Here is a 12,983-nt window from a genome sequence, read left to right as displayed (position 1 = left end):
CTGTTAGGAGGTATTACAGAAGGAGACTTATGGCCCTAAAACACCTGTAACTAGTTAAACTGTTAGGAGGTATTACAGAAGGAGACTTATGGCCCTAAAACACCTGTAACTAGTTAAACTGTTAGGAGGTATTACAGAAGGAGACTGATGGCACTAAAACACCTGTAACTAGTTAAACTGTTAGGAGGTGTCACAGAAGGAGACTGGTGGCCGTAAAGACACCTGTAACTAGGTACACTGTTAGGAGGTGTCACAGAAGGAGACTGGTGGCTGTAAAGACACCTATATTATCTCACTTTTTATAGTAAGTCACGTATACGTTAAGAGATCTGACTGATAGATAATAGTATTTGTAAAGACACTTGTTACATTTATTAGTCGTGGATGTTCTCCTTTTATCGAAAATACCAGTAGCAGTATATTATGAATAAGTTGAGTGTAGGACCTTTAAAGAAACGAAAATAGTGAATATTTACGTGAGGTGTGTAATTTTTTATAGTCTGTTTCATATTTATTTGTGCATGACAATGTAATAATTACTCAATTTAACTTGTAATATTTAAACGGAAAAAGAAAAAATGACACATGAGTATTTCATAAATACGGTGCTGATTTAGTCGTTTTTTCTTTGCTCCAGAATAAAAAAAAATACACTTCTCTGAAAGTGTATCTGTGTATAAAATAACTGTCTAACTTAACATCCTTCACAGCCGTTTGAATTAACTAGTAATTAACGTCATACATGATTCAAATCCGTGTCGTGAAAGCGATGCCAGGATGAGCCGTGCATTAAGGTCACAATTTTACTTGTCCAAGAATTTTAAAATAACATCTCTTTAATTGTGTTTATCAAGGCATGTATTCTCGTGGAAAATTTCATTAACTTTATTTTACGAAAATGTGGCACATAAATGTTAGTTTGGAGGGAAACATGAATCAACTAATGCAGACGACACAACGTAATTCTTTATTTGTTGAGTAAAAACACTTTTGTGTTCTTGATTTTAACTCTTACTGAAATACTGACTTCAAAGTCCAATATCCAAGTCTTACCGTTTCATATCTCTTCATTTTTCCTTTCCGGATGTTTAAGAACTATCATGGCTGCATCCTTTGTAGTATTGGTGGTCACGAACTCCTTGTTAATTAAATGTAATGGTTTGAAGGACTAGGCTTGGAGTCAGTCTATATCAGATCAACACCGAAAACAAAATTGAACCTGACCTCTGACTTTGATGAAAGTTTGTGGACTTGTAGAATATATTGAGAAAATCCTTCGCTTTAAGTTTCAGGGCAAATGCAGTATTAGTAAAAAAAATAAAAATATTGAATTACGATTCGGTTGTCGTCACTCAAATGTTTATAAACTTTGTTCTCAGTTATTTACAGAACTAAAATTAATGTTATTTTGATGCTTTTTTTTATCTACTTTCACTTGACGTGCAGTTCGTTAAGTTTGATTGAAGAAAAGGTCAAGAGGCCTGACTTTTCATTTAATTCATTAAGTGTGATCGAAGAAAAGGTCCAGAGGCTTGACATTTGAGTCTGAATGCCATGAGATATTTTATTTATTTTTAAATCGAACATGACATCGTCAACTTCGCCCCGAGTCTGAGATTGGAACTGCACCTGGATCAATAGCAGGTACAATAAGAGAAGAAGTGACCGGAACTGCACCTGGATCAACACCCAGGTACAATAAGAGAAGAAGTGACCGGAACTGCACCTGGATCAACACCAGGTACAATAAGAGAAGAAGTGACCGGAACTGCACCTGGATCAACACCCAGGTACAATAAGAGGACTGCGCTTCCTGCAGTTGTCAGAGATCTTTACTCCAAGTATGAAATCAGGATTGTTTGTTTTTTTTACATGTCCATTGTGAAACTGGCTGGAGGTTATTCTAAGATGAATGTTTGTGTTTGCCTAATGGGTTAAAACAGGTAGTTGTCCAGTGTGGTAGATCTATTTCTCTGATATCACTCTTAGTGCAATAGCTGAGAAACAGAGACACGAAATGAAACAAACCCTGATAACTTGAGATATTTCTGGAATATTCTGTAACTTTTTACAATACTCAAGGAATTGAAATTTGCTCTGGATTAGTTTCTTAATAAGCCCACCAAATTTAAAATTAAGATCATAATAGGGTGGGTCAAATAAATGGCTGTGTTGACTTCCTGTGGACTAATCCTATGGCAATGTGGTGAGCTCACCAGTTTGATTAACTTCTCTCGCATGAAAAAACTTGTCACTTTATGTATGGTCCCCAAATCAGTTTCACATTTTACTACCCCTCAGTGGCTCAGCAGTAAGTGTGAAGGCTTATAACGCTAAAAACTGGGTTTCGAACCCCGTGATGGGCACAGCACAGCTTATTTTGTAACTTTGTGCTTAACAACAAACAAACAATAAATACATCGAAAAATCACTGTACGCCGCATAACTAAGAAAAATGTTTATTGAACTTCTAATGACATAAGTGAAGATGTGAATCGTTTTAAGTTTCCTTGATTTTTATAAGAATATTTTTTATGCAACAGGTGTTAACTACTGTATCTGAAATAAACTGAATTTTAAACTACAAACTAAAGACAGTTCCTCAACATTTTCCAATTAAAATGTTTTAATTTATTCTAGAAGTACGTTTCCGAAAGTATATTTTCTTTTAGTTTTGTATTACAGTTTTCATTTTTCTTGTTCTATTACTAGCCGACAGGGTTGAAAGTGTGAAGTGCTTGTGATGGCACATTAGGCTAATCGACAGTTATTATTTTTTACCGTGTGTTTAGTTTTATATTACAGTTTTCATTTTTTTGTTCTATTACTAGCCGATAGAGTTAAAAGTGTGAAGTGTATGTGATCGCACATTAGGCTAATCGACAGTTATTATTTTTTACCGTGTGTTTAGTTTTATATTACAGTTTTCATTTTTGTTGTTCTATTACTAGCCGACAGGGTTGAAAGTGTGAAGTGTTTGTGATCGCACATTAGGCTAATGGACAGCCTATTATTATTTTTTTTACCATGTGTTTTACTTTTGTTCCATGTTGTCTTTTAGGCCTAAACCTTCATGCTTTGTATAATTTGCAGTAGGCTTAGTGTATGTAACTAAAATCACAGCATGATTGTAGCAGTTTTCATTACAAAAATGGTAGGCCTTTACTCTGTGTCTCATGTGTTTCGGAAGCTAAAGATACAAGGCTACGTTAAATATGACTTGTGATTAGTAAACAAAGAAAATGTGTAGAAAATGGACGGTTCCATCCATTATATAAAGATCGGTAAAGTATTTGAAAGAGAAATGTAATTGGTTTCATATAATTTAGAGGACATTTCTCTCAGTATAGGAACCCATTTATCTATGAATCTATTCATTGACCAGTTACTTTACTCAAGTGTTTTTTTAAGAATCTTATTGTTACATCGTGTTTTATTGAATAATCTAAAAACTGCCAGTAATCTCAAGCAATCAATTAAGATCAGGAGCTCTTTCAAAAAGAATAAAAAATGTAATTTCAAGGTGATTGACGAAAGCACATATCGTAACCTAACTTGTGTGAACAATGCCACTCGACTGAGGAAGTATTTGAGAAAATTTCAGAAATGCCCACAACATATCCGTGGGATCTATGTGAGTATCCAGTTGTCAGGACTGGTGCGAGGGAGTGGTAAGTGGTAACTTACAGACTTACAACATTAAAATCCGGGGCTCGATACCCCCCTGGTGTACAGAGTGCAGATAGCCAAAACAAACAAAAGCGAGCGTAATCGGTCTAGAGAGGTTAGGTACTAGTACTGTTTGGTATGGCTACTCACTTCAAGAGGAGGAAACACTCCACAAAACTAGAGGTCAGTTACTAGTGTGGTCTGAAGTGGCTACCCACTTTAAGAGGAGGAAACACTCCACAAAACTAGAGAGGTTAGTTACTAGTGTGGTCTGAAGTGGCTACCCACTTTAAGAGGAGGAAACACTCCACAAAACTAGAGAGGTTAGTTACTAGTGTGGTCTGAAGTGGCTACCCACTTCAAGAGGAGGAAGCACTCCACAAAACTAGAGGTTAGTTACTAGTGTGGTCTGAAGTGGCTACCCACTTCAAGAGGAGGAAACACTCCACAAAACTAGAGGTTAGTTACTAGAGTGGTCTGAAGTGGCTACCCACTTCAAGAGGAGGAAACACTCCACAAAACTAGAGAGGTTAGTTACTAGTGTGGTCTGAAGTGGCTACCCACTTCAAGAGGAGGAAACACTCCACAAAACTAGCCCTCCTGTAGCTTAGCGCGAAATTCAAAACAAACAAACAAGTAATACGAATGGACAACTATGTATGTGAGCCCAGCAGGCAGTCAACAATTACTTTGATACTAACAATCTGATTAAAAAACGTACAGTATCATTAACAAACTTCAGTACACCATTTTTTTTTTTTTGCTTATGAATAAGATATGTTTTATCATTTTGTTTTAATATTTTGTTACATTTCCCGGGATTTTTTTTGTTTAATTTTAATAATTAAAAAAAAAGGAGAAAATCGAAAGATCAACTGATTTCTAGACGAAAATCTGTTTTTGATTATCGTTATATTTTAAAGGCCCCCAGTGGCACAGCGGTATGTCTAAGGACTTTCAACGCTAGAAACCGGGTTTTGATACAGTCTTATACAGATGTAAGCAAACGTCTTTTTTAACCGTTACGTTAACCTGTATGTTTATCGAAAGTTCTGTTGCTCAGGTGAGGTCAACAACACGTACATAAAATTAAACTAATTATTTGTGTCAGGACCTAGTTAAGGTGCTCGACTGGTAATCTGCGGAATCAAAATCTGACGCACAACGTGCTCTCCTTTTCACCATGAAAATACACAATAGACTGTTGAAATAGGTGCTGGGAACTATCGTCCTCCTACGCTACATGGTTTATAAATAGCATCAGTGGGGAGTGGTGTTCTTTGAACATGACAGTCTTACAACGGAGCCTCTTGAAATTGATACAGCGCTACAGATTAGCAGTAGCTAGTAGTCCTAGTGATTTAGATTAGCGGTAGCTATAGTCCGGACTACTAGCTACCGCTAATCTAAATCACTAGGACTACTAGCTACCGCTAATCTAAATCACTATAGTGATTTAGATTAGCGGTAGCTTGTAGTCCTAGTGATTTAGATTAGCGGTAGCTTGTAGTCCTAGTGATTTAGATTAGCGGTAGCTTGTAGTCATAGTGATTTAGATTAGCGGTAACTAGTAGTCCTAGTGATTTAGAAGAGGGTCATCCTGTATTATTGTTTGTTTGTTACGGATTTTGCGCAAAGCTACACGAGGGCTTTCTGCGCTAGTCGTCCCTAATTTAATAGTGTAAGACTACAGGGAAGGCAGCTAGTCATCACCACCCACCGCCAACTCCTTGGGCTACTATTTTACCAACGAATAGTGGAATTGACTGTTACATTATAACGCCCCCACGGCTGAAAGGACGAGCATGTTTGGTGTGACGGGGATTCGAACCCACGACCCACAGATTGCGAGTCGAGCGCCCTAACCACCTGGCCATGCCTGGCCCATCCTGTATTAATTCACTTTGTGTGTGTGTGAATTTGTCTGCAATCTTCTTCCATAGTTTTGAGCTAGGAGGGCCACACTTGGCACGTGGGATAAGGGCGGCACGAGGTGCGTGTGTGTCCTTTTTTATATGGCCTATATCCCTACCCTTCTTTACTTAGGGGTGCTAAAACGCATACGTAAGGTTACGCATGCATGGGGAAGGTCTAGGAATAGGTTTTCAGGGTCGCCGAACCCGAATCTGGCTTCAGATTTTATGTTTATAGTCCCCCTCGTGATTCCGTGGGTTCCGTTTTTGATATACCCACATTCACAGGTTAGTGCGATCAAACGTGGCCCACGTGCTCGGGGTGTACCCTAATTTCAAGTACGGACCGCCCTTGAGGAAGCTTGATCGGTAGATTGAGGCCACTGTAGATCATGAGGGGGCCTTTAAACTCCGTAGTTGAGTGAGGGTATTTCAAGATAGTAATACTTGTAGGTAGCAATTAGTGTTAATCATTTAAAACTAATATATTTACACTTTGTCATATCATTTGGTGCACAGTAGTTATGGTGGTGGATGTGACATGTTAGTTCGTTTTCTGTTACTTTCAGGTTAATAAGGATCCAGGACTTTGTCTTTCTGTTACTTTGAGGTTAATAAGGATCCAGTACTTTGTCTTTCTGTTACTTTCAGGTTAATATGGATTCAGTACTTTGTCGTTCTGTTACTTTCAGGTTAATATGGACCCAGGACTTTGTCTTTCTGTTACTTTCAGGTTAATATGGATCCAGGACTTTGCCGTTCTGTTACTTTCAGGTTAATATGGATTCAGTACTTTGTCTGAAGATATAGTTTGCGCGTATTAAATTCATCGTTTTTTAAACACCAATAAACGTTTACGTCTATTTCTACCATCACTAGAATATCTGTTCCTTCTTTGTGTTGAAAGGATGCTGCTGAAAACAAAATACCTTGACATTTTATGACCCCTGACCTATAAAATAGAAATCGTGTGTCATCGCCAGTTCTTGTGTACATGTTAGATACACTAATGTATGTATTATCAAATGTAATTATTATAATATGTTCTATTTGTCTGCTGGGTATACATCCGTGCATCTTGGATCATTATTGCTACAATTTTTACTGGATTACAGCAGTAAACAGAGTAGTATAAAAGCGCTACTTGTAGAATTTTTCTGTAAATTTGAAGCCCCAAAACCGAGCTTTGTAACAAGCATTTTTGGATTCAGCAGGTTGGTTCAAATCATATTAATTAAGAATTCGTCATACCAACTTTTACCTTAAAAGTATTTTTTCTTTTCTTTTTCTGGGAATCCCGACTAGTCTATGTTGAGTGCTGTACATTCTATATGTATCATAAATCGCATTATTTATCGTTAAGACAAACATTTCCCTCCTCGGTGAGGTGATTTCACATACTTATAACGTTGAACTCTGGGGTTCGATTCCTGCGGTTGATACAGCAGATAGCCTAATGTGGCTTTGTACTAAAACAAACTGATTGCACATACTTATAACGCTGAACTCCGGGGTTCGCTTCCCGCGGTTGATACAGCAGATAGCCTTATGTGGCTTTGCACTAAAACAAACTGATTTCACATACTTATAACGCTGAACTCTGGGATTCGCTTCCCGCGGTTGATACAGCAGATAGCCTTATGTGGCTTTGCACTAAAACAAACACACTGTTCTAAAACTTTAATTGCTTCAAGCAGAAATGTTCGCCTAAATTTTTACATTCATCCCTGCGGTAACCAAAATGATGGCGTTTCAATGGGGCGTCGTGCCAAATAAGAAAATAAAATCTGGTTCGGGCTGCCTACGAAGAATAGCTTCTAAAGAGCCATAAGATCTTGTTACCACCACCATTATAAGTGGCAGGTAGTCATTCACTCACTGCGAGTAACTAGGTTCACGTAGTTCTTTTTTTTTAAAAAGTTTTTGTGGAATAAAATATTTTTCTGTTGCTACCGTACCTGTTTGTTTGTTCGTTAGGCTTAGGTCACACAATTATGAGATGAAACTGATGCACAGACACAGATATTAAATAGTTATTTCATTTTGTCTTTAATTAGCTCATTTTTTAAGATTTTATTGCGACACCTAGCGACGAAGCAATTGGACAGTCTTAAAATTTCAAAACTTCTCTGTCTCTTATTCAATCCAGAAAGTTTATTTGTTGTCAGGACTGACCATCAAGTTATTCCTCGAATTACACATTTAGTTATTTCCTGTCATAAGAAACAAATAAAAAAGGGCGCCAGGTAGTTTAGTGGTAAGTCCGAAAGTTTATAACGCTAAAAATCGGATTTCGATACCTGCGGTGGGCAGAGCACAGACATTCCATTTTACAGCCTTGTGCTTAGTAAATGAATAAAAACACACATAAACAAAGATGGAAGGTGTATAGAAATGTAACTAAGGAGAATCTGTAAGGTTGTTGCTTTGGTCCGTGTTTTGTTTCTTTACAGGATTTACAGAATATTTACATAATGGCCGTAACAGAATGACATTTCCAGTTTATTTTGTTATACTTCTTTAAAAACCTTTTTCGAGTGTTAAATAATTTCTATTATAAAGTCTGTCACTTTTTTCAGACAAAATTTCAGTTTTTTTTTTCATATATCATCACACCCTCTAGCGGAATTATTTTTTTCTGCTGACCTTACTTTGTGAATATTTGTTTCTCTGAACTTGTTTATTGTTAAGCGCAAAGCTACGCGAAGGGCTATCTGTGGTGTGCTCACCACGGGATTGAAACCCTGTTTTTAACGTTATAAACCTTTAGACTTACTGCTGAGCCAATGGGGGGGGGAGCTGAACTTATTAATAAGCACGTGTAATATTTTATAATGCCTTCCTCTTTACTTTTAGAACTTTATTACGTCTACATAATGTGTTTTCTTAACGTGCAATGGCGGTTTGATTATCTAGACGTCTAAAGCAAAAGCGCCTACGTACTGGATGATTTGTTAGCCCAAACCTGTACTTGCTTTTATAATAGTACAGTAAAAGAAATTCATGATTCATGCGCTCTTTATTGTTGTGATAAATCACTCTTTTTCGCTAGATGGAGCTTTCTCGGTGCTGTGTAATCCGATATATATATAGTCTTATAAGATTAAACCTTAATAAGACTTTAGACAAACAATAAGAAAGTTCAAACCATAAGATTGACTAGCTTTTCGATCATCGACTGTTCTTTTTATTTTTACTCATTTTATCTTGTAATGATATTTGTTTAACTCAACTAATAAAAAAGGTGTATTGCTCGATACGTGCACAATAAATATTGGATGAACCTGGTAATCATGCGTAGGACAGATAAACATGTCCCTTCGGGGTAAATGTGTGTGTGTGGGGACCCGATTAACGATATATTTGAAAAGTGGGGTAAGGCTAAGGGTGGGGCCGCAAGCTACAAGAAGAGAAAATTAGAAATTTTGATGATCGTTTACTCAAAAGAGACATGAGGTCATCTGTCTATCTATTTATCAGTCTATCTACCAGTCTTCCTCTTTCTGTTCCATTTTCTGGGATTGCTTTTTAAAACTGAGTTCTGGTTAAATTTAGAGGTTTTTCATTTCACGAAAAGAAGTTGGATCCGTCACAAGCATCGCATGTCATTGTGTGTTATCTTGCGAATCCCCAGGTTCTACTATGTTCAATAAACAAAATGTATCTCCAGGTTGTGTATTTTACATCTGTCAAGTAGCTCTAAACAACGTCTTAGTTTCACATCTGTCACGTAGCTCTAAACAACGTCTTAGTTTCACATCTGTCACGTAGCTCTAAACAACGTCTTAGTTTCACATCTGTCACGTAGCTCTAAACAACGTCTTAGTTTCACATCTGTCAAGTAGCTCTAAACAACGTCTTAATATTACATCTATCACGTAGCTCTAAACAACGTCTTAATATTACATCTGTCACGTAGCTCTGAACAACGTCTTAATATTACATCTATCACGTAGCTCTGAACGACGTCTTAATATTACATCTATCACGTAGCTCTAAACAACGTCTTAATATTACATCTATCACGTAGCTCTGAACAACGTCTTAATATTACATCTATCACGTAGCTCTGAACAACGTCTTAATATTACATCTATCACGTAGCTCTGAACAACGTCTTAGTTTCACATCTGTCACGTAGCTCTGAACGACGTCTTAGTTTCACATCTGTCACGTAGCTCTGAACGACGTCTTAGTTTCACATCTGTCACGTAGCTCTGAACAACGTCTTAGTTTCACATCTGTCACGTAGCTCTGAACTTGAAATTGGAGCGCTTGTTCTTTTTAAAAAATGATATTCATAATTAACTGTTGCCTTATAAGGGTTTTATTACTAAATCACGTGAAGCGCGCGTGTACAGGGTGGGCCATAATCGTGTACAGATTCGTATTAGTACACCACTGGATCTCCGCCTTTTTGAGTGCACAAGTGCTCGTGACGGACAATGAAAGGTAAGTCTTTTATCCCCTGTTGAATAGGGTTATGAGTGTCAGAATAGAGCGGCATACAAATAGATATTTCCAACTATGATCCGCCTTTCGTCTGGAATAGCCATACTGTTTTCGTTCTAAGAGTTTAATTAGGCTCATGAAGTGGATGAACCAGTGATTTTAATTGAACTTCTTACGGAGTTTTTTTTTATTATTGATTTTTTTCTACGAGAAATGTATAGGTAAAGATTAAACAAAACACATGCAAGTGGATTGAAGTAAAAAAAATACTAAAATATTTGAACTTTTCTGGGTTTTTTTCTCTTCATTATTATTTTCTATCGGTTTCGTTACTTCAAAGGTCACTCTTCAGAATGTAGTTCTATAGACAATGTGCATTCTGTTATTCCCTATACAAAGTACCTTTGCACAATTCCAACTTTTCCCTAAACCAAATCATGAAATGAATTCGACACGGGTTGTTTTTTTAAATATTTGATCGTCGACGGTGGAGTTGTAACTGTACAACTGTTACTAGGAGCCACAGAAAGGACAATAAAACGTTTTTTTAAAATTACATCGTGAAGAGTGACTTTTCAAGTCACGTAACCGGTAAAAAATCGTAAATTAGAGAACAAAACAAGTAAACAGTTTAAAGATTATGGTATATTATATGTTTATGTCTAGAGATTTCACAACAGTCGTGTCAACTTTGATACTAAATGAAGGAGTACCTATAAACAGTATTGTTGATACTTCAATACAAATCTTCAGTTAACAAGACCAAAAAGAGCCAAGAACACATACGAAACAAACAACACTGTAGGAAAGGTAAAACGTACTTCACTCCGAGAGAGAGCTTTCTGGAGAAATAGGGCCCACCGTCTATCAGATTCGACCAAGCCCCACACGTGTAAGAAAAAATGGGAGGGCAGATGTGTGTGTGTGTGTGTGCGCAAGCCTAGAACGCCCCACCTCTAAACCTACCATTCATCATCTGCAGCCTGTATTTGGGAAAGTAATTGATCTTAATGACACAACTTTGTAAATATTAAACAGGTTACAACAACCAGAAAGTTGGGAGTTCGGTCACTTACAGATGCAACTCTGTTGAGTGAATGTATTACTACTATAGAGTTACTTTCGGTTACTCTGACGATGACGTAACAGCGACGTGGGTCGTGAATATATAAAATATGAATGATTGTACAATGAACAGAAACCTTACCGTCCGTTCCTTGTTCTTATATTTATGTTTTTACCATCTGGAAGACTGGTGAAAGTAAAAAGGGGTGGGGGAGAATAATGAAAATGAAAAGTTTGGTAAACCGTGTAGTAGAAATCGGAATACGATGAAATTGAAAGAAATGTCTTATTTACGATCAGTAAAACTAAAGAATATACAATAGATACATTAGTTGGAACTAGGTGTATGTGTGTAACAAGGGTGATTGGTATATGTGTGTGTAACAAGGGTGATTGGTATATGTGTGTGTAACAAGGGTGATTGGTATATGTGTGTGTAACAAGGGTGATTGGTCTATGTGTGTGTAACAAGGGTGATTGGTCTATGTGTGTGTAACAAGGGTGATTGGTCTATGTGTGTAACAAATCAGATGATAACAAAATGATGATCAGATCTATATAATAAAGAGTAACAGGTGCTCGTGCATGGGAAGCTTTTTAAACTTGATTAAAATATGCAGAAATCAAAGTAGGAGTAGAGAAGTACGAATGACGTCACCATGAGTGTTGATGGTATTATGCACTGAAAAGGGAAAGGTATTTGGGGAATATTTCCCTCAGAGCCCCATCTCAGACAGTAGTGTTTGTGTTAAGGTTTTGTGTGTGAATTTTTTTCATTTGTTTATAAACTGGTACCGTCAGGCTGTTGATCAGGGACAATATTAATGTGATTTAATACTTTTTCCCCGATACCCAAATTTTGATCTGGTGTTTCTATTAGATGAGTCGATCGGTTTGTCGCCAGATCTGGTGTTTCTATTAGATGAGTCGATCGGTTTGTCATTTTGATCAGACCTTTAGTGACTTTTGTACTAGAGGTGTTGGGTTGGTATAGATTTAACCCACTTAGGTGTAACCTCGCAGTCATCGAGACGCCCCGCACGACCATCAGATTCGATTAAACTCTACGTATCTAACATGTGTGAATAGTCTAGGCAGGTCACTTAACTGTTTAATTACTTTAAATATACAATACTGCTTTTACATTTTATAAATTTTGTTGATTCAAATACAAAATATCACAACCAAGAAAAACGTTTTGTACGCGAAGCACGAGTTCCCCCTAGTGATCAATGTGCGTGCATAGTTTATAGTATAAAATATGTAAGCTTTGGAAGTTCGAGCGGCTTCATATTTTAAACCATTTTCTTGAGGTTCCAGTTCGTAATCGTATCACAGTTTTCTCCTGATAAATTCACTTTTATAAACAATCATTTCTTACCGGTTTTTTTTTTGTGTGTGTGACGTCACTGTAACTTTCGTTTGCCAAAAATGAAATTCTTCCAAAATTCAACGTTGTATTTCAGCGTTGGCGTACCCTGTTTGTAAGGTCAACTTTTGTGATTGTCGGCTTAATACTCTGAACAACCTAAAGGAACGTAAATGTGGATTCAGCAACTTTTATTTTTTAAATAAAATCACGTTCAAAACACAACAGTTAAATAAATCAAATTTATCTTGTATAGAAACTATTCTTCCTCAGGCCTAATATAAAAAAATCCTATCAAATTTATCTTATATAGAAACTATTCTTCCTCAGGCCTAATATAAAAATCCTATCAAATTTATCTTGTATAGAAACTATTCTTCCTCAGGCCTAATATAAAAAAATCCTATCAAATTTATCTTGTATAGAAACTATTTTTCCTCAGGCCTAATATAAAAAATCCTATCAAATTTATCTTGTATAGAAACTATTCTTCCTTAGGCCTAATATAAAAAATC

The 12,983-nt window shown here is 36.7% G+C and overlaps 1 protein-coding gene across 1 annotated transcript in view; it reads right to left on the bottom strand.

The window, feature by feature from the left end:
* LOC111088792 (anoctamin-8-like) overlaps positions 1–12,983 on the bottom strand; it is a gene marked incomplete at its 3' end in the record, with an annotated part of 96,202 nt that overhangs the window by 70,093 nt on the left and 13,126 nt on the right. The window contains exon 2 of the mRNA XM_022399771.1: positions 12,481–12,627. The remainder of the gene's footprint in view (positions 1–12,480; positions 12,628–12,983) is intronic.

The sequence above is a fragment of the Limulus polyphemus genome, unplaced genomic scaffold (genome assembly GCF_000517525.1).
Source record: "Limulus polyphemus unplaced genomic scaffold, Limulus_polyphemus-2.1.2 Scaffold4445, whole genome shotgun sequence".
NCBI lineage: Eukaryota > Metazoa > Arthropoda > Merostomata > Xiphosura > Limulidae > Limulus > Limulus polyphemus.
Note: the sequence above shows the minus strand (reverse complement) of the source record. Positions and strands in the feature narration are given on the sequence as shown.